Here is a 20,697-nt window from a genome sequence, read left to right as displayed (position 1 = left end):
CTAGTTGTAAAAGGTAAATTCAGTCAAGTGAGTCCCTAAAATCTGTATCACCAGGAAGCTAATTCACTCATTCAAAAAACATTTGCATATTTGGTACACGTCACTAACGTATAAAAGTCACTAACTTTGCTTGTGCTGTGAAGGATACAAAGACAACAGACAGAGGGATAAGTGATATTCTTATCTTCAACAAACCCATAATCTACTAGGATTGCTGAGAGGTCTCCATAGTAAACTATAATGAAATGTCAGAAGGAAGTAATGGCAATAAAAGAGATAAAACCAATGATTTAGAGAAGCCAGTGTGTAGCAGTGTATTCAAAGATTATTTTATACTATAGGTGATATTTGCATCGAACTATGACAGGTTAACCATGAACAGGCAGAGATCATGAAGAACATTAAAGCTGAGAGGGAAATGATAAAATTTAGGGAAGAATAATTGAGGGACAATACTTAGTTCCCATGTAGCTGGAATATAAAGGATTTAGAAATGCTTAAACTTATCTACAGTATCATAGTTCATGAAAAATAGGGAAACATTATCTAAGGTACCTGAGTTGGAGTTACAAATAATCCTTTATGAAATAATAGGTAACAATATAGCATACAACAGTTCGAACCCTACTCAGATCATTTTAGTACTCTCAGGCCTGATTTCCTCAGTCTAATAATATATATTGATGGATTCTGAGATAGTAAGGTTCTGTGTTAAAGCACAAGAGAATTTGGAAACTGCTCATTAAAGAAGTAGAAATATTTCCTCAAGATCTGTTATGGAAAAAAAATGACTTGGGAAACATATTCTTAAATAAGATCTTTATCTCTAAAAATGTATCTCACAGGGGAATTTTCTCTAATGTCATATTTCCTCAAAGAAGGGAGTCATATGATCTGCTACCAAATCTGTTGTGGAAGTCTCCACCTACAGTTAGCTCTAAATGTAGAGATAAAAAAATAATAATAATAAGAGCATGTCTCCTCAACGACTATTTCATACTTTCCTGCGCCCCTTAAATTTTATACCACTCTCATTTCAGCTGATAACACTCGTCATCTGTCATTGTAAGCATAGACATCATCAAATAGGAATTTCCTTCTTTTCCCATCGGCAAATCTGTAAACTTGCTTGCACTAAATCAGTCTTCTCCAAGTTCCCATCTCTTATTAAGTGTCAGTGCTGGTAGCAAAAGCTAATGAGCCCATTTGTGTCCTTTGTCCCATTGTCTCTCATCTTCTCAAGAACCTCTTTTCAGTACTATACCCCTTTCTCCTGAGTTCTCAATCTATCCTTCTTTAGTCAACTATTCCTATTAACATTCAACTGATCTCTAATATTTTTCACTAATAAAGCCTCTCTTGACCCTGCATCTTCTTGCAGTTACTGTACCATTTTTCTGCTACCCTGAATTTCTAAGCTTCTTAAAAAACAAGGGTTTACATATGACAGATTTATTTCCTCATCTCCCATTCACTCTTCAATCCTCCAATCTGGTCTCTGACTCGATCTCCATATTGTCAAAGGCCATGGACACTCTCCTCTCATCAGCACTCATCACAGTTGTTAATTCCTTCCTTCATTTTTTTTACCCTGTATTCAAAGCATACATATGCTTCCTCCCCTTCCACCCCAACCCAAGGCTCTTTTTTTTTCTTCTCTGGTTATACCTATTAGACTCCTTTACTAGCTCTTTTTGACAATATGTAATTTTGCTGTCATAATTGCTCTCCTAATAACCAGGATGTTAAAATGCCTAACATTTTAATGAGGATACATGACTGAGTCTACCTGGCAGATGAATTATTTAGTTGGAGGGCATATTTTCTCAAATTCAGGGGTTTTTCATTCAACACATATCATTTAGCACCTGCTACATGTCAGGAATTGTTATAGGTCCTGAGGATAAAACGATAAACAAGATTGACAAGATCCCTGCCTTCATGGAACATGAGAAGGTAAAGCCTGGGTAAGAGAATTGGGGATGTTTTGTAGAATTAAAAGCTTTATCAGGGCTTCCCAGGTGGCACAGTGGTTGAGAGTCCGCCTGCCGATGCAGGGGACACGGGTTCGTGCCCCGGTCCAGGAAGATCCCACGTGCCACGGTGCGGCTGGGCCCGTGAGCCATGGCTGCTGAGCCTGCGCGTCCGGAGCCTGTGCTCCGCAACGGGAGAGGCCACAACAGTGAGAGGCCCGTGTACCACAAAAAAAAAAAAAGCTTTATTAATATGGGTCAAACATTGGATTTTCATCAACTCAGAGAGAATCTAAACTGCCCAGGTTAACCTAGTGTTTTCATCTAGGAATACATGCAAAGACATGACCTACCTGATCTTGCCATGTCCTTATACCTCAAGGAATTCTTGAAATCAAAAACCAAGGGAAGATTCCTGTTCATTTTAAGATTTACCTTTTTAGGCAGACTTGGAAGGAATAGGACCTGATGCTTAAAAATAAACACCACTAACGGGATAATTGATTTGATTTAAAAACTACTATTTGGAGCAAAATAAAATTCAGTCCAAGATCAACCCTCCATCATATTTCCTGCTAAAAATAGAGGTGTGTCATCCTGGTAATGAGAAATTTAGACACAACTTGTATAAAAATATGCCAGGACCTCAATTACAGAGTGTTTACGGAAGCAGGTGCTATAAGAGTATATCAGGAATGTGACATCATCTGATTTCTCAGCACTATGAGGCGTCCCACTCCTGTGTCCGTCTCTCTGGACTTGTGGTATATATGTGAATAACATGATTTGTTTCAAATCAGAGACTACCACTCATTTTAATAAATAAAAATGTCAATTAGAATAAAATTAAAGAAGCTTTTCTTAGTGTGAACCTGGCTAGATCCCTTAATCTTTCTTTGCCTCTCTTTTTTCGTTAAGAAAATATGACTAATAATGTCCATTCTGTCTAACTCATCAGATTGTCCTGAGAGAATTATGGGATAAGGGTTAAATTTATGAGTTCTTATTAAATTATAAAATACATTAAAATATGAGTTACAACTATGACCATTTCATTATAATGATATTAGCAATAGTATTGCATACTTTCCAGATTAAAGGATTTTACCTCTTTAAAAATGCCTTTATCTTTACTTATACTTTATTATTGTTTTCAATTATACTTGGAAACTGCCTTAAATCCTTTCTAAGACATCTTAAATGTTGAAAATTCAAATCAGTCTGAACAGCTAATTTGAACATGCGTATGTCGTGGAAAGTGAAAGTTTATTCAATACACCTATTTGATTGAGATTTTGACTACAAGTTGTCATGAGAGTCAAATTAGATAGCCCTAGTCTAGATGATGCTAGCTCTCTTTAAAAGATATTTCTGTGAGTTTGACAAATAGCAATTACTAAGCACAACACCAACAGTGATAAATACTCCAATTTCAGCCTGTCAAAAATGAACTGAAGAATTGAGAGGAAACGCATGATAGGAAACATCTGGTCCCTTTCAGGCCTGCTGAGAGATGATGAGGATGTGCCTTTTGACAATAAATAAATAAATCATAAAATAAAACCCTAAAAGGCAGGGTTATTTTTTTTCATATTACCTTGTTGAACAAAAGGGTGACTGTAATTTTAAAAAATGAGATGGATGTTGCCCAATGTTTAAAACACACTAAAAAAACTTTGAATAATTTTATCTCCATATTTTAATGAGAAAGAGATTAATAAGAAACCAAAGATAGAATTTTATTTAAAGGCCAGAACATTACCAAGGTATAGCGAGGAGAGGTAAGATTCTAACCCAGTATCTGGTGACTTCTTTATTTTTTATTTATTAGGAAACCTTTCATTTATAAGGTAAACTTAGGCATTGGAAGATATTTTCACTGAAAGTTCAGTTATTTTTAAGTATTCAGTATTAAAGCAGAAAATTGTATGTAATTGGTCTGTATTCAAATGAAGGTTAGAATTGTGAACTAACTCCTTTCTGTCCCCTACAAAGTAAGGGTGCTGAAGGTTTTCCTTTCCACATCACTAGTCCTCTTTCGTACTATCACTGGCCTTCTAGGTATCTAGGCTCTCTGTTTGGCAAGAGGTGCACGAGTGGGAGTGAGAAGATTCAATAATTTTCTGGGAGATTAACAGGGAGATTGATGATATTGGTGATTCCCACAGGGTAGGGTCAGACATCATTACTGTTCAGCTGATCAGCTGATGATACACGGCACTTAGAAGTACAAGAATTCTTACGTTCTCACCTGGGATGGTGTGCTGTACTCATTGGCAGGGTGATGGGATGGGCTTCTGAGGCTTCTGAGGCTGCCACAGGAGCTCCTTGGCAAATCTCATGTGTAGACTTGACAGTTCTCAATGTTGACTATCGAGATTTTCAGGTCTGATCCTCTGACCACAAATCCCTCTCCTTGGTCCAATCTCTTCTTTTCTCTCCTTGCCCAGCTTGCAGATTTGGGAGATGTGATTCTTTTGTTATTGCTCATAAAATGTTGTATTTGGCATGATATTCATGCTCTGCTCCCATCAAGACTTAGCCTTGTGAGTTCCAAAATACCCAGCTCTTACAAATGAGAAATTAACTTTCAAGATTATTGTCTCTGCTTTAAGCTTTAAGAGTCTATTTTGACACCCAAGCTAGATTTTGAATATTCTCTGTGCGCACACCATATTGGAACTCCACGTTTTTTACTTTCAACGGTTAGTTTTAGTAGGGGGAGGGCCTCATGATAAAAAATAATAAAAATAGTAATAATAAAAGAGATTAGAGGGATAAATTGGTTAATATATCAAAAATATTCTCCCACTACACATAATGGTGTACCTTAGAAAACAAAATAGCAAAACAGAAACAAACAAACAAAACCCATAATGTAGCAACAATGTGGTGGATCAGTTGATGCTATTAACTCACTAATGATAGCATTTAGTTATTATATTTCTTTTAAGTATATAGCTTTTCCATAAACTTCAATGTAATTTAAACACAAAGGGGAAAAATGGAAATAATTTTGAGCAGGCAGTATTCAAAGTGAGGGAAGTAATCTATACTGTTTCTCATGTTTAAATAATAAAGTAGTAGACTTACTTTTTTTTTAAATTGTCTAAAAAAATTTTGGTAACCCAGTTTTTGGCAAATTTGATGGGTTTTAACAGGGCAGATGTCACAATATTAACACCATGAATGGACGTGCACAGTCCAATCAAAGGATGACTGCTTTAATGTTGGAGTGGGGTCCTGGGGCTCCTGATGTGCCAAGTATTGCCTCTTTAGTTGCTGGATTGAGAAAAGATCAAGGATTCTAGAGAAGTGGAACCTGAACCAGGGTAACTGAAGCAGTAGAAAACTCGTTGGGCTTTGCACAGCAGCTGTTTATCCAGCTATTTATTAACAGCCCATACCAATGCCTACTAGCTGACCATCAGCCTTGGTTATCAGCCTGTGACAATATGAATTTTCCTCTCAGCCTCAGATGTTAGCACCATCACATAGCTCCATTTCTCTAAATCAGTAATATCAGGCTCAATCCTACCAGCTCTTGGGCCAGGCAGGAAGTTCACTTCAGTCTCTGCCTATGTGGTGGGGAAGAGAAGTGCTTACACTATTCCTTCATTTCTTCTACCTACCCTACTTATATCAATACTTCTCCTACCCACTTCCCCAGTCTTCTCTCTCTAGAATCTATATGATTGTTGTGGGGTGGAAGTAGCTAATCTTATTCAGAGATGCTGCCATGTTAGGAAGCATAGCGTTGAAATGATATTTTGCTTCCTCCATTCTTTCCCTCTTGTGCCTCAAAGCCCAACATCTTTTTCTGCCCTTCTGGGAGCATCCAGCTTTACTCCTCCAGCAGTGGGCCCATAGCAAAGGATTATTATTTACCGGGGTAAGGATTTGGAGTTAGCTAGTGTTTGGAGTATTTGGACTTTTGAGGGACTTAATGCTAATAAATATGGGGAAAGGTGATTCTTTGAGTTTGTGGAAAGGCAAAACACAGCACAGGAGAAAAAATATATTTTTTTGTCTTTATAATTCCCCCAAGTACACAGTAACCCATCCTCGTCACTAAACTCTTAGCCTTCAAGATCAAGGATTGTGTTTTATTTGTGTATCTTCTCTTCTTAGAGTTTTGCCTCACACAGGTGGCATTCAGTGAATATTTGTTGAATTAATTAAACAATTAAATAATCTTAGCCTAAAACTCCTAAATGGTTTATTTCCTGGCAATTGTGAGCATTTTTTTTTTGAATGAGCTGCTAATTTTTAAAGCAGTCATTAAAGTTGTTGTTTTCAGAGGTTTGTTTGATAAAAGGGAGTTAGTAATTCTAAAACATTAGCACTATAATAAAAAGCAGGTATGAAAGGCCTTGTTCACCTAAGCTTTGAACTGAGTTTAAATAACTCAGTCAATTTTTTGTAGTCAGACGTATTTCTAAAAAGAGATAAATAGGCACTATAATTACTATCAGAGCCCTTCTGGTATTATCAGATAACAATTCAGTGGATAATAAATAGCATATGATTACCTGATTTATCTTTTAGTCCCCTTGATTGTCCTTGCTATTTTTTAAAATGAGAACTAAGCAGCATGGAAAACTGAAATTTAAAAGACAAGTAATTACTTTGATTTACTCAAACATTAAAAGCTCCACCAATAATTACTCTTAATATGTTTTCATTAATTCGTTTATTCATTTGACAGAAGAAATTGAAGTTTTATTCTACAAAACACTTTCGTGTCTTTGTAATAGCCATGTCTCTTCTACTTATCATAGCTTAAGTTGGCTTATGGAATTTATATTCAGAGCCTTAACTAATATTAAAGGAATAGCATAGAGAATTTTATACGTACAGTCATGGATTTTGACTTTCCTTTAATGAAGGCTGAAGGAGAGAGACTGAGGGAAATGCTGGGAGTTGGAAGGTTTCCTGGTAATGCTCAAGGACTTGAAAAGTGACAGCAGGCTGAGTCTAGAAAAGGCAAATCAATTATCCAGAGTTGAGGAGGAGCCTTTAATATGTTAGACAAGCACTGTCTCATAGAAGTAAAATTCAAACCAACTAAAAAATATTAAATATTTCAATAGTTACATTAAGAGAAGTAAAAAGAAGCAAGAGAACTCAATTTTGTTCAGGCTCCGGACGTGCAGGCTCAGCGGCCATGGCTCACGGGCCCAGCCGCTCTGCGGCACGTGGGATCTTCCTGGACCGGGACACCAACCCCTGCATCGGCAGGTGGACTCTCAACCACTGCGCCACCAGGGAAGCCCCCAAGAGAACTCAATTTTGATATTTAGCTTAATATGTCCCAAATAGTATCATTTCTCTATATAATCAATATAAATTTGTTAATGAGATATTTAACTTTTTTTAAATACTAAGTCTTTGAATCTGGCATTTATCTTTCACTTACCATCTCAATTCAGACATTAAATTTTTATCAGAAATACGTGTTTGATATTTAGATGTCATACAATTTACAGTTGAAAAAGTATATTCACATACCTAAGTTGTTCCAAAAGTTTTTCCGATAACTGAATTGAAGGATTTAAGTTTAAATTAATTAAAATAAGCTTTCTGTTTTCAGTAGCACTAGCTGCATTTCAAGTGGTGAATAGCCACATGTGGCTACTGGTTCCCATACCGCTTACTGTAGCACTAGACTGAGAAATTTGAAGTAACAAAGGCAGCCTTAGAAAGAGAAACATTATGAAATGCCAGAGGCAGATAGAGAAAAGAGCAGGGTGTATAAAATTTAAAAGCCAGGTAATAAGATGCTGAGTAATCCAGTACTGACTCTGTTAAGATCCACTTGCTCAATATTGCCCTTTCCAGTTACAATATTCATAGTAAGTACAGAGTATGGTTTGAAGCAAAATTTCAAATCATTTAAAAAATGCTAGTGCAAGAGCACAGAGAAATCTTGGATATCATTTAATCCAATTCATTTTATGTTAGTGAAACATGTCCAAAAAATATTATACATTTATCCTAGTCTCAGCCAGTTAAGACAAAGACAGAGCTAGAATCTAGACCCAGGTTATACTGTGTTTTCTATTTTTTTTTTAACATCTTTATTGGAGTATAATTGCTTTACAGTGTTGTATTAGTTTCTGCTGTTTAACAAAGTGAATCAGCTATATGCATGCATATATCCCCATATCACCTCCCTCTTGGGTCTCCCTCCCACCCTCCCTATCCCACCCCTCTAGGTGGTCACAAAGCACGGAGCTTATCTCCCTGTGCTATGTGGCTGCTTCCCACTAGTTCTCTATTTTACATATGGTAGTGTATATATGTCAGTGCCACTCTCTCACTTTGTCCCAGCTTACCCTTCCCCCTCCCCGTGTCCTCAAGACCATTCTCTACTCCCGGGTCTTTATTCCTTTCCTGCCCCTAGGTTCTTCAGAACATTTTTTTTTTTTTTTTACATTCCATATATATGTGTTAGCATACGGTATTTGTTTTTCTTTTTCTGACTTACTTCACTCTGTATGACAGACCCTAGGTCCATCCACCTAACTACAAAAACTCAATTTTGTTTCTTTTTAATGGCTGAGTAATATTCCATTGTATATATGTGCCACATCTTCTTTATCCATTCATCTGTTGATGGGCACTTAGGTTGCTTCCATGTCCTGCCTATTGTAAATAGTGCTGCAATGAACATTGTGGTACATGACTCTTTTTGAATTATGGTTTTCTCAGGGTATATGCCCAGTAGTGGGATTGCTGGGTCATATGGTAGTTCTATTTTTAGTTTTTTAAGGAACCTCCATATGTTCTCCATAGCGGCTGTATAAATTTACATTCCTACCAATAGTGCAAGAGGGTTCCCTTTTCTCCACACCCTCTCCAGCATTTATTGTTTGTAGATATTTTTGATGACGGCCATTCTGACCAGTGTGAGGTGATACCTCATTGTACTTTTGATTTGCATTTCTCTAATGATTAGTGATATTGAATATCTTTTCATGTGTTTGTTCACAATCTGTATATCTTCTTTGGATAAATGTCTATTTTGGTCTTCCACCCATTTTTGGATTGGGTTGTTTGTTTTTTGGATATTGAGCTGCATGAGCTGTTTGTATATTTTGGAGATTAATCCTTTGTCAGTGGCTTCATTTGCAAATATTTTCTCCCATTCTGAGGGTTGTCTTTTCGTCTTGTTTATGGTTTCCTTTGCTGTGCAAAAGCTTTTAAGTTTCATTAGGTCCCATTTGTTTACTTTTGTTTTTATTTCCATTTCTCTAGGAGATGGGTCAAAAAGGATCTTGCTGTGATTTATGTCACAGAGTGTTCTGCCTATGTTTTCCTCTAAGAGTTTTATAGTGTCTGGTCTTCCATTTAGGTCTTTAATCCATTTTGAGTTTATTTTTGTGTATGGTATTAGGAAGTATTTTAATTTCATTCTTTTACATGTAGCTGTCCAGTTTTCCCAGCACCACTTATTGAAGAGGCTGTCTTTTCTCCATTGTATACTCTTGCCTCCTTTATCAAAGATAATGTGACCGTATGTGCATGGGTTTATCTCTGGACTTTCTATCTTGTTCCATTGATCTATATTTCTGCTTTTGTGCCAGTACCGTACTGTCTTGATTACCGTAGCTTTGTAGTGTAATGTGAAGTCCAGGAGCCTGATTCCTCCAGCTCCATTTTTCTTTCTGAAGATTTGGCTATTCGGGGTCTTTTGTGTTTTCATACAAATTGTGAAATTTTTTGTTGTAGTTCCGTGAAGAATGCCATTGGTGCTTTGATAGGGATTGCATTGAATCTGTAGATTGCTTTGGGTAGTATAGTCATTTTCACAATGTTGATTCTTCCAATCCAAGAACATAGTATATCCCTCCATCCGTTTGTATCATCTTTAATTTCTTTCCTCAGTGTATTATAGTTTTCTGCATACAGGTCTTTTGTCTCCTTAGGTAGGTTTATTCCTAGGTATTTTATTCTTTTTGTTGCAGTGATAAATGGGAGTGTTTCCTTAATTTCTCTTTCAGATTTTTCATCATTAGTGTATAGGAATGAAAGCGATTTCTGTGCATTAATTTTTTATCCTACTACTCTACCAAATTCATTGATTAGATCTAGTAGTTTTCTGGTAGCATCTTTAGGATTCTCTATATATGTCATCTGCAAACAGTCACAGTTTTACTTCTTTTACGATTTAGATTCCTTTTATTTCTTTTTCTTCTCTGATTGTCATGGCTAAAACTTCCAAAACTATGTTGAATAATAGTGGTTGAATAACAAGTGGGCTCTGAGCCCACTTGTTCGTGTTCTTAGAGGAAATGGTTTCAGTTTTTCACCTTTGAGAACAATGTTGGCTGTGGGTTTGTCATGTATGGCCTTTATTATGTTGAGGTAGGTTCCCTCTATGCCTACTTTCTGGAGAGTTTTTATCATAAATGGGTGTTGAATTTTGTCGAAAGCTTTTTTGCATCTATTGAGATGATCATATGGTTTTTATACTTCAGTTTGTTAATATGGCGTATCACATTGATTGATTTGCATATGTTGAAGAATTCTTGCATTCCTGGGATAAACCCGACTTGATCATGGTGTATGATCCTTTTAATGTGCTGATGGACTCTGTTTGCTAGTATTTTGTTGAGGATTTTTGTATCTATGTTCATCGTGATATTGGTCTGTAGTTTTCTTTTTTTGTGACTTCTTTAGTTTTGGTATCAGGGTGGTGGTGGCCTCGTGGAATGAGTTTGGGAGTGTTCCTCCCTCTGCTATTTTTGGAAGAGTTTGAGAAGGATAGGTGTTAGCTCTTCTCTAAATTTCTGATAGAGTTTGCCTGTGAGGCCATTTGGACCTGGGCTTTTGTTTGTTTGAAGATTTTTTCTTTTTAATAAATTTATTTATTTATTTTATTTTTGGCTGCATTGGGTCTTTGTTGCCGTGTGCGGGATTTTCTCTAGTTGCTGCGAGTGGGGGCTACTCTTTGTTGTGGTACGTGGGCTTCTCACTGCGTTAGCTTTTCTTTTTGCGGAATATGGGCTCTAGGCACACGGGCTCAGGAGTTGTGGCATGTGGGCTCAGTAGTTGTGGTGCACGGGCTTAGTTGTTCCACGGGATGTGGGGTCTTCCCGGACCGGGGCACGGACCCATGTCCCCTGCATCGGCAGGTGGACTCTCAACCACTGCGCCACCAGGGAAGCCCTTTTTTTTTTTTTGATGGATGGTTCTGTATTTCTGTCTTACTGGTTGTTTGGCCTGAGACGTCCAGCACTGGAGTTTGCAGGCAGTTGGGTAGAACTGGGTCTTGGTGCTGAGATGAGGGCCTCCAGGAGGCCTCACTCCAAATGATATTCCCTGAGGTCTGAGGTTTTCTGTTAGTCCAGCTGTTTGGACTCAGAGCTCTGACCACAGGAGCTTGGGCCCTACTTCCAGCCTAGGAACCAAGATCCCACGAGCTTTGTGGTGCAGTTAAAAAAAAAAAAAAAAAAAAAAAGAAGAAAGAAAGAAAACAAGGAGCAGTTCAATATCAAAGAATAAAAGCAATATAAAATTAGAAAGATAAAAAGTATATCAGGAAAAATAAAACTGTAACTGAAACAACTGCAACAAGGTAAAATAAAACCACAACAGAAAAAAAAAAAAAATAAAACATGGGGAGGGAACAAGCCAAAAGGAGAGAACAGTAACAAAGAATAAAATAAAATTAGAAAAACAAAAGATTTATTAGGAAAAATAAAAATATAAATGAATCAACAAGGTAAAACAGAACCCCAATGTAGAAGAGGGAAAAAAAAAAAAAATCCCTGGCTATGGGGGTGGAGTTTAGGTGGGGGTGGAACTTAGGCAGGGGCTGGGTTTAGGGTGGGGTGGGACCTAGGCAGGTGTGGGGGTGGTGTTTGAGCATGGGGCAGGACCTAGGCTCTGAGCCCACTGCAGCCTGAAAAGGTCTTGGGGGGCAGGGCCTAGTTTCGGCGACATTCAAACGTGGGGTGGGGCCTCTGCTTAGGACCTTCACGGAAGGGGAGATGCAGCACGTGGAAAGCAGGGCGTCTGGAGTGTGGAGTTTTGGAGTTTGGAGGTAGGGCCCTGGGTGAGGGTGTGTGTGTGGGGTTTGGGCCCAGCACGTTGGAGGGGGTCTCCGAGTGTAGAGGTGGGGCCCTGGGTGGGGGTGAAGGGGCTGGGCTTGGGCACTGCTTATCAGGAAGGAGGCTCCAAGGGCAGAGGTTTAGGCCTGGAGCCCAACAGGCTTCCCTGTGCCTAAGTGGACAGGGAAAGCGCTAGCTAGCTACGTTCCCTTCTGTTTGTCTGCGTTCCTTCCCCCCTGTATCCCCCACTGTCTCCTCCGTCGCCGCTGGACCCCTAACCGTGGGTGGGTCCCACTGGGTGTAGGAACTCTTCCCCTCCCCCAGCCGCCCCTCAGGGGTGCCGTCCTGGAGGTCTGGCCTTTACTTTTGCTCCCCCTTCCCTCCCTCCCACTCCCTCAGGACCTGCACGGCTGGAGGGGGCCTAAGTGGGCAGAGGATCAGGCCCGGGATCTCAGCAGGTTCCTGGGGGCCCAAGTGGGCAGGGGAAACCTGGCCACACTCCCTTTTGATTCTCTGCCCTCCCAATGGTTCCTCAATTTCCCTCTTCGGGAGTGGGATCCCTTCCCCTCCCCCAGCCACCCCTCAGGGGCGCCAGTCCCATCCCGCCTCCACTTCTCCTCCCTCTTCACTCCCCCCACACCCCACGTCCTACCCAGTCGCTGGGGGTTCCTCCCCTCCCCTTAGTTGTCCATGGTCCTCGACCAGTGCCTGGTAGGTGCCCTAGTTGTGAAGAGGTGCAAATTCAGTGTCCTCCTAGTACACCATCTTGACTCTGCCCCCTGTGTTTTCTATTGTATCAAATAGGAGTCTAATATAATATTAATATTAAAGAATAATCTGCTAATACAATTTTAATCCATTTACCTTAGACATAATCCAGTTTTTAAACAACTGAACTATTCTTTATATAAATATTTGATGGTACTTTAATTACACAGTATGAACTCTAGTGATGCTAAGAGGGTAGATGTGATGTTAAGTGTTTTTATCAACAAAAATAAGAATAACAAATAAAGAGGGCAGGAGGAAACTTTTGGAGGTGATGGATATGATTTTGGCTTAGATTATGGTGATGGTTTCATGAGTGTAAACAAAAAATCAATTCTGCTGGGTAAAAGACTTAAAAATTAAATGGAAAAAAATGAATATAAATTCTTTTAGTAACAGTGAGAAAAATACAATTTGGAATTAAAACTTTAGTCTTGAACCTAACAAACCAAGCATCATATAAATTATACGTAGGGCTTCCCTGCTGGCGCAGTGGTTGAGAGTCCGCTTGCCGATGCAGGGGACACGGGTTCGTGCCCCGGTCCGGGAGGATCCCACATGCCGCAGAGCGGCTGGGCCCGTGAGCCATGGCCGCTGAGCCTGCGCGTCTGGAGCCTGTGCTGCGCAACGGGAGAGGCCACAACAGTGAGAGGCCCACGTACCACACACACACACAAAATTATATGTAAGAGAACTCAATTTAAAACGCTTTATCTGATAAACTCGTGAATCCACTGCCATCTCCTGAACCAAGGTAAGGGAAGGATGTAGTTTGCCTGTTTGACTTGTCTCTGTGGATTGAATGCATATGTGACACACTTGTAATTACTCATCAATTACCTCCATACTTTGAATGTACTAGAATAAAATGTTGCAGTTGTTTTTTGTTTTTAGAGAATAATCATTGGTATGTTTTCAGTCTGTGCCAAAATGAACATGTTCACACACCTCAATTGTTGTTCATCATTGAATATGCCCTATGCTGTCTACATTACCTCTACAGACAAATTAATAAAGGCTATTTAAGTTTTGAATTGTAGATAAATTATTCAATGATTACATATATTAAGTACTTACTGTTGCATAGACCCAGCTATTGGGAGTAAACTCATAGAAATAGTCACTAGAGTTTTAGGAATTTATCCTCTACTTGGCTCTTTTACTCAAAAGGTTTATGTTAAGAACAAGCAAAGTTTATTTATTCAGGGCAAGAGAGTCAGCCACCATCACTGGTGTTCTGGCATAGACTCAAAGGCAGAGAGAAGAGTGGGAAAGTTTTGTAGAAGAGAAAAGAGAAGGCTTCAGGTATGTTTTGATTGGAATAGTCTTTGGCAGGAGAAGCTGCAGACGGGCTACCTAGAAACAGGGTATTATGTGATTGGTTAGGGGTGCATATTTGGCTTTCTTTGGTTGGTCTTGGAAGTGGAGATAAAAATTAGGGAAGCTGTCAGTTATTAATCAAGTCCTGGCCTAAAATGACCAATTGATACAGGGGTTATTGTTTAGCTTCCTAGATTGTTACTAGAGATAGTGGTCTGACTTCCTAGAAATTTGACTTACAGATAGCTTCCTGAGCTGGTTTACTGTAGAGAATGTTTTGGTTTCCCGGGCTTTTTGCTGCAGGTTGTGGGTCAGAATTCTATTTTTGTATAGTCTGGCTATTATTCATGTGTATATTCAGTCTTTCAGTCTCTGAATAATAGTGATTCACTGTGACACTTTTAACATCAATCAACTGGGAGTTTTTTTTTAATTAATGACATTGCTTTTCTTCTTACAGTAATTAAATTTGCATTTATCTTGCTTTTGGTTTGTAATCCTGTCGCTCTGAGGTTGTATGAACTGCTCAATCCGTGTTAGGTGTTTTACGAGAGAAAAGAACAAAATGCCTGCTTGAATGTCATTTTCTAAAATCATCAATCATAATCAGACACTTCTTTGAGTTTTATATTGATATTTAAGACCAAGAAAGGAATTTGAAAGTAGGAATAAATCTGCTTAAATAGAAGTGCAAACAAAAAAATTAAAAGTGATATTTTCAAAATTTAGTTTCTTACTTTCTTTTTTGTCACAAATTAGGAAATACAGTGATAAAATTTTCCTTCTTTTTAGAAATTTGATTATTTCGATGGTGTAAGCCCTCAGGCCTAAAAAATTATGTGAAACGTTTGAAATTTAAGTAAACCATGATCTTCCATTTTTGTTATCTAAATATGATTAAGCAAAGAGAGGAGATGACCTAGAAAATGAAACATATACAATAATTTAGTCAGTTAAAGAGACAGTTTGTATATTTCTGGACTATTTCAATTGAGAATTGTAGACTTCTAAGACTAGAGATTTTATTCATTTTATTTACTTACTTTTTTTTTTTTTTTACAAAAATATTTGAAGTAAATGAATATTAAGTACCACAAGCTGGGTGGCTTAAAATAACAGAAATGTGTTTTCTTACAGTTCTGGAGGCTAGGAGGCTAGGGAACAGGGCCTGTTCCCTCCGAATGATCTATAGAAAAATATTTCCTTGCCTCTTCTAGCTTCTGGTGGTTGCCTGCAATCCTTGGCATTTCTTGTGTCACCATAGTCCCAGTCTTTTCCTTTGTCTGTACATGACCCTCTTCCCTGTTTCTCTATATGTCTCTGTGTCCACAATTCCCTCTTATAAGGACACCAGTCATTGAATTAGGGCCTGTCCTAATCCAGTATGAATTCATCTGCAAAAACCGTATTTTCAAATAAGGTCATATTTACAGATACAGGGAGTTAAGACTTCAACGTATCTTTTTCGGAGAACACAGTTCAACAACATTGCCCAAAGTCTTAGCATGGCTCTTATTAGATTTCCTAAATAGTTTTATCTTTTTAGCTTAAAGCTCTCATCATGATCAACTTTCTGGCAGTTATAAAATTTTCAGCCTGGTAAAGCCCTAAGAAACATAGATACCAGTGTCATTCTATATTACACTTACCAAATGGCAGGCACTGTTCTAAGTATATACATATAATTTCATTTAATTTTCACAAAGCCTCTATCTGTTTAGTACTATTATTACTCCATCTTCTTATAGGAGGTAAACGAGTGTTGTGAACTAAACTAAATCAATTTGATTGTTCACAATCATTGGATCGTTTTAGGTAGCTACATTAGGTATTGGAGAATCAACTTTGCTGCAGGTGGCATGAATTATAATGAACTCAAGTCTCCAAGTGAATTTGCCTCATACTTAACAGCAAGAAGGTACAAAAATAGCCATACCACCTGTTCTGTAGGATTGATGAAATTCCAGTTCTCTATTATTTTAAGTACTCTGACAGCACATATCATGAAGAATTCATACTAGGCAAAAGCAGCATTATTACAGGCAGAGTAGCAGAAATTGGCTAACCTATTTGAAGCCAAATGAGAAAATCCTCCAGTAAGTATCTTAACCTAGTACCATCAGAAGTCTTCTGAACCTGGGACATCATTCTGATGGGTATAGATTTTTAGACATGCTACATTCATGTGACCTTATATAACACTTCTACACAGTCAACATGTCTTTAAAACTATCCATTCCACCGAAGCAGTGCACTTCTAATTGCTGATTAATTATTCCTCTGGTGTTGACAAAAACAAAACAAAAAGCAACACACACAGACACACACATATACACAAGAACATGACAAGCACTTAAAAGAAACTTGCCCAAAGTATACAAAAATCAATTTATGGAGACAGGATTTTAACTACCAAGCTGTAATGTCTATTGCAGAAATCAAAATATGGTGAATATGAAAAAATAATTTTTAAAAATACAGGTTTATTTATAATAGTCTCAAACTAGGAAAAGAAAACACAAAATCTCTATCAAAAGGTAAATAGACAAACAACATGTGGTAAGATATATCCACACAAAGGAATCCTCTCAGCAATAAAAAAGAAACAAACTATTGGTGCACCCAAAATATGGATGAATGTCAGGATGATGTTTGGTGAAAAAGTCAGGCAATACAAAGGCTCATACTCTATTATCCATTTACATAAAATTCTAGAAATTGCAAAGTAATCTGTAATGACAAAAAGCGGATCAATGATTGACTATCACAGTGACAAAAAGGGACCAGGGTAAAGTGAGGAATGAATTACCAAGGGGCATGAGGGTACTTTTTTGGGTGATAAACATGTTTGTTCTTCTGACTTTGATGATGGTTTTAAATATACATACATATGTACATGTGTCAAAGCTCATCAAATGGTACCCTTTAATAAGTACATTTTATTGTATGTGAAGGAAACCTCAGTAAGTCCTTAAAAAATGTAATCATTACAAGTGTTGTCTCTAAACCTGAAAAGAGAGCAGCCCAGAGGGAGCAGAGGAAAGAGGTGAACTCCTGCGACTTCATTTCACATTGAACTCAAGATGCACTTGGAGAGGCATCGTGCCCCTCTCACCCCCTGCCTGGATCTTAGTCATATGAGTCAAGAAATTGCCCTCTTTCGCCTTAGCCATTTGGGACCGGTATTTTGTTGCTTGTAACAGAGAGAACCCTAGCTGAAACAGAAGTTTGGCCTGTCATTCGGTTCTAGTACAGATAAATAAAATTGAATATGATAAACCTAGTTTAAAACTTAACTTTTTCAGTGATTAGTGTGTCATATGGCAGCTTATCGTTTACTGGCCCAAATCAATAGTTCTGTCAAGGGTCTTGATTATCCTTGGAGATTTGTTTATTCCCCAGTAGGTTCTGACCAATATTTGCTACTGGATTTTGAGATGAGTCCCGTGATCTGAATCTCCTTTTGTCCAGAACAAGAGGACTTGTGTCTAAGAAGGTTTAGATTTTAATAGACGGGGTCTCAGTATACAGTAATGCCTACATAACAGCAGTTTTGCCTTGCAAAAATAGAAGAATCTCCCCAAAGTGCAAATGCCACTTCTCCCATGAAGCCTTTATCCTTTCTACCTTTCCTTCTCCTCTCAAGAGAATGTAATTTCCCTTGATAGTGATATTTATTTCCCTTACTTCTCCTCAGACTCTGTTTTTTTCCTAAAGGCTTAGTTATTTAGCAATATAAGGATCCATTTAAATGTACACTGGAAGATTATGTTAGCTTGCTGGGGCTGCTATAACTCAAACAACAGAAATGTATTTTCTCTCGGTTCTGGGGGCTAGAAGTCCAAGATGAAAGTGTCAGCGTGTTTGGTTTCTTCTGAGGCCTCTTTCCTTGGTGTGTGGATGGCCACCTTCTCACTGTGTCCTTGCACAGTCGTCCTTCTGTCTGTGCTGTCTGTGTTCTAATTTCTACTTCTTATAAGGACTCCAGTCATATTGAATTAGGGCCCACCCTAAGAACCCCATTTTAATTTAATTACCTCCTTAAAGGCGTTATCTCCAAACACAGTCATATTCTGAGGTTTTAGGGATTATGGCTTCAATGTATGAATTTTGGAGGGAGACAGTTTAGCCTATAATCCATGTTTTCTGCTCCTTATTCTTCTCTTATAAAGTGAAAGCTCTGAGAGAATGATGCTCAACTGTTAACGTATACAGCGTGCAATAAATATCTTGAACTTCTAATGATGCCAGGCATGTTTACTTCAGAATTAGATAATCAAGTTGTCATCAATAATCATATGTCAAGTTGAAATGCCTGAACGGGTATATCTTATAAACCACACTCCATTCCACATGTCAAAGTCATTTGATGGAACTAAATTATAAATGCTTACCTTTATGTTTTCCCAGCATAACAAATTATCAACCTGATCAAATAAAATATCCCTACAGAGAATTTCCTCTTCTAATATGCCTCCTCACTCAAATACTTAAGCATTGTATACATATTCCCCACTGCCTGTGCTTTTGCCTTATTCTGCTTCGTGTGCAGGCAAGACATTATCTACCCTCTTAGCTTTATGACCTTCTCTTTTGCAATATGCAATTCCTTTGAACTTACCTTTTAGAGTTTTCTTTGCAGAGTTTCCCTGTTGCCCTCTGATTCCCACTCTTCCCCTCAAGGGAGATAATACCCTCCTACATATAAGAGGGTAAGAAGTGGACGATTCCTTACTAGGCCACTGCCATTTCTGCCAGTGAGAAAATTTAGTAACTGCTGGGGTACAATGCCACATTGTACATTGTACAATGTACATTGTACAGAGAGACGTTCAGTCTCTCTCCCTGAAACTGTGAGCTAAGATATACTCTGACTCATTTCATGCTCAGCACATGTCAGCCTATCATTTGCCTGACTGACATATGTCAAGCTGTACTGAGGCTGGAATTCTCAGAGGTGTTTATAGGACAATCTCAGCATGTGTCCCAAGACTATTTTCTAAAATAACTCAATGCTGTAGAAAAAAGCACGAATAGAAGATAAAATATTAGGAGAGATAAAAATAACTCCCATAAATTATTTTTCTCTGGGATCAAGATTGCAAGACTAAGCTGTTGCTCACTTTTTTCTTAGCCACTCACTGTCTGAACAAGTTTTATGCCTCAGTTTCCTCAAATGAGGTATTAACGTTCCTGAAAGAGTATATCATATATAACCAATGATGGTAATGACCTTGAACATATGAAGGTTTATCATAAGTCCTGTATGCTTTCCACACACTAGTGAAAATAATCATTACATTCTCTATTAAGGTTCCTACCATACAGAATCTCCAAGAGAATTTCAGTTCCTATAGCCAAAAACTGTAGGAGGCAATTTCAGTCTAAAGAATGATTCGTCAATTAAGCCAGGACTCCGGGGCTGAAATGCGTTCTTTTTTAACAGTCAGTCTCTTTATCTCTGAAATTGGTTTTTATAGTTCCCAAAATTTTCATAAAATAATTTTGAGCAGATAGGAACATTTGTATAGGTGATATTTTATGTAACAATACATAAAATAATTTACTGGACAGAAAAATTTACCTCTATAAACATTCTTTGGCAATATTCTCCACTTTTTTCTTCCCATTCAGGCTTCTCAGGTGATAAGAATAGCAGGCCAATAAGACCTTGAAGAAAACATCTGCAGGAAATGTAGTTCATTCACCCCTAGAAGCCCAAGACACCCAAATATTCACTGTTTCCAGACTTTTTTTCTTACTGTGATTTTTTGAAATATAACATAAATACCTTTCATATTCACAAAAATATATTAAAATCAAAAGCTGTAATATGCTAAGTGTCCAAAATTGCAAATTGATAACACATTGTAGTGCCATGTTACTTCAAAGGTGATACAATTGAATTGAATTTCAGTGTGCATACTGTTTCACAGATTTATGTAACCTGAAGTCAGGGTATAAAGCCACTCTTTGTTAGGGACACTAACATTAAGTTTAACTGTATATACCAATTCAGTTATATTTATAAAAGATTAATGTGATTGAGAAAAGCTATAGTGACATTGTTTTGCAAGAACGTATAACTTTTAAACACTACCGGAGAAAATACGATTTTTTTCTCAGAGAATAAAATTTTTCCTTTGTAAATCTGGTTTCAATTTCTAAATAAATCCAGGGGGTAGAGGAGATAAGAAAATATGTTTTAAGGAAAACTGCAATAATTTTGTTAGAGTCATCTGGCAATTTTAGTATATTTCTGTGGTCCATTCAATCTCCCACCCTCCTAGACAATTTCATACCCTTTTTTCTTTCCTTAAACCTGAAATACTTCTTGCCTCTTATTCTGTGCAGATGATACCCGTTCCTTTTCCATTTGAAACATGGAAGAGATCAGAAGACAGCTAATTTACGCTCCAGCATCTGCTAGCCTGCATCCATCTGCTTCCAGACATTCTTTTTTTTTTTTACATAAATTTCACTTTATGTAAAACACATGAAAGAGGGTATTTCAAATCACACTAAACATAATAAATATATAACTTGCTTTGTTAAAAATCTACAGTATACATTCAAGG

At 37.8% G+C, this 20,697-nt stretch overlaps 1 pseudogene; it reads left to right on the top strand.

The window, feature by feature from the left end:
• Positions 1 to 5,158: 5,158 nt before the first annotated feature.
• LOC101339806 (proline-rich protein 13 pseudogene) overlaps positions 5,159 to 20,697 on the top strand; it is a 75,396-nt pseudogene continuing 59,857 nt past the window's right edge.

This window comes from Tursiops truncatus, chromosome 11 (assembly GCF_011762595.2).
Source record: "Tursiops truncatus isolate mTurTru1 chromosome 11, mTurTru1.mat.Y, whole genome shotgun sequence".
Lineage (NCBI taxonomy): Eukaryota > Metazoa > Chordata > Mammalia > Artiodactyla > Delphinidae > Tursiops > Tursiops truncatus.
The sequence above is the reverse complement of the archived record's forward strand: the minus strand, read 5'-3'. Positions and strand labels throughout refer to the sequence as shown.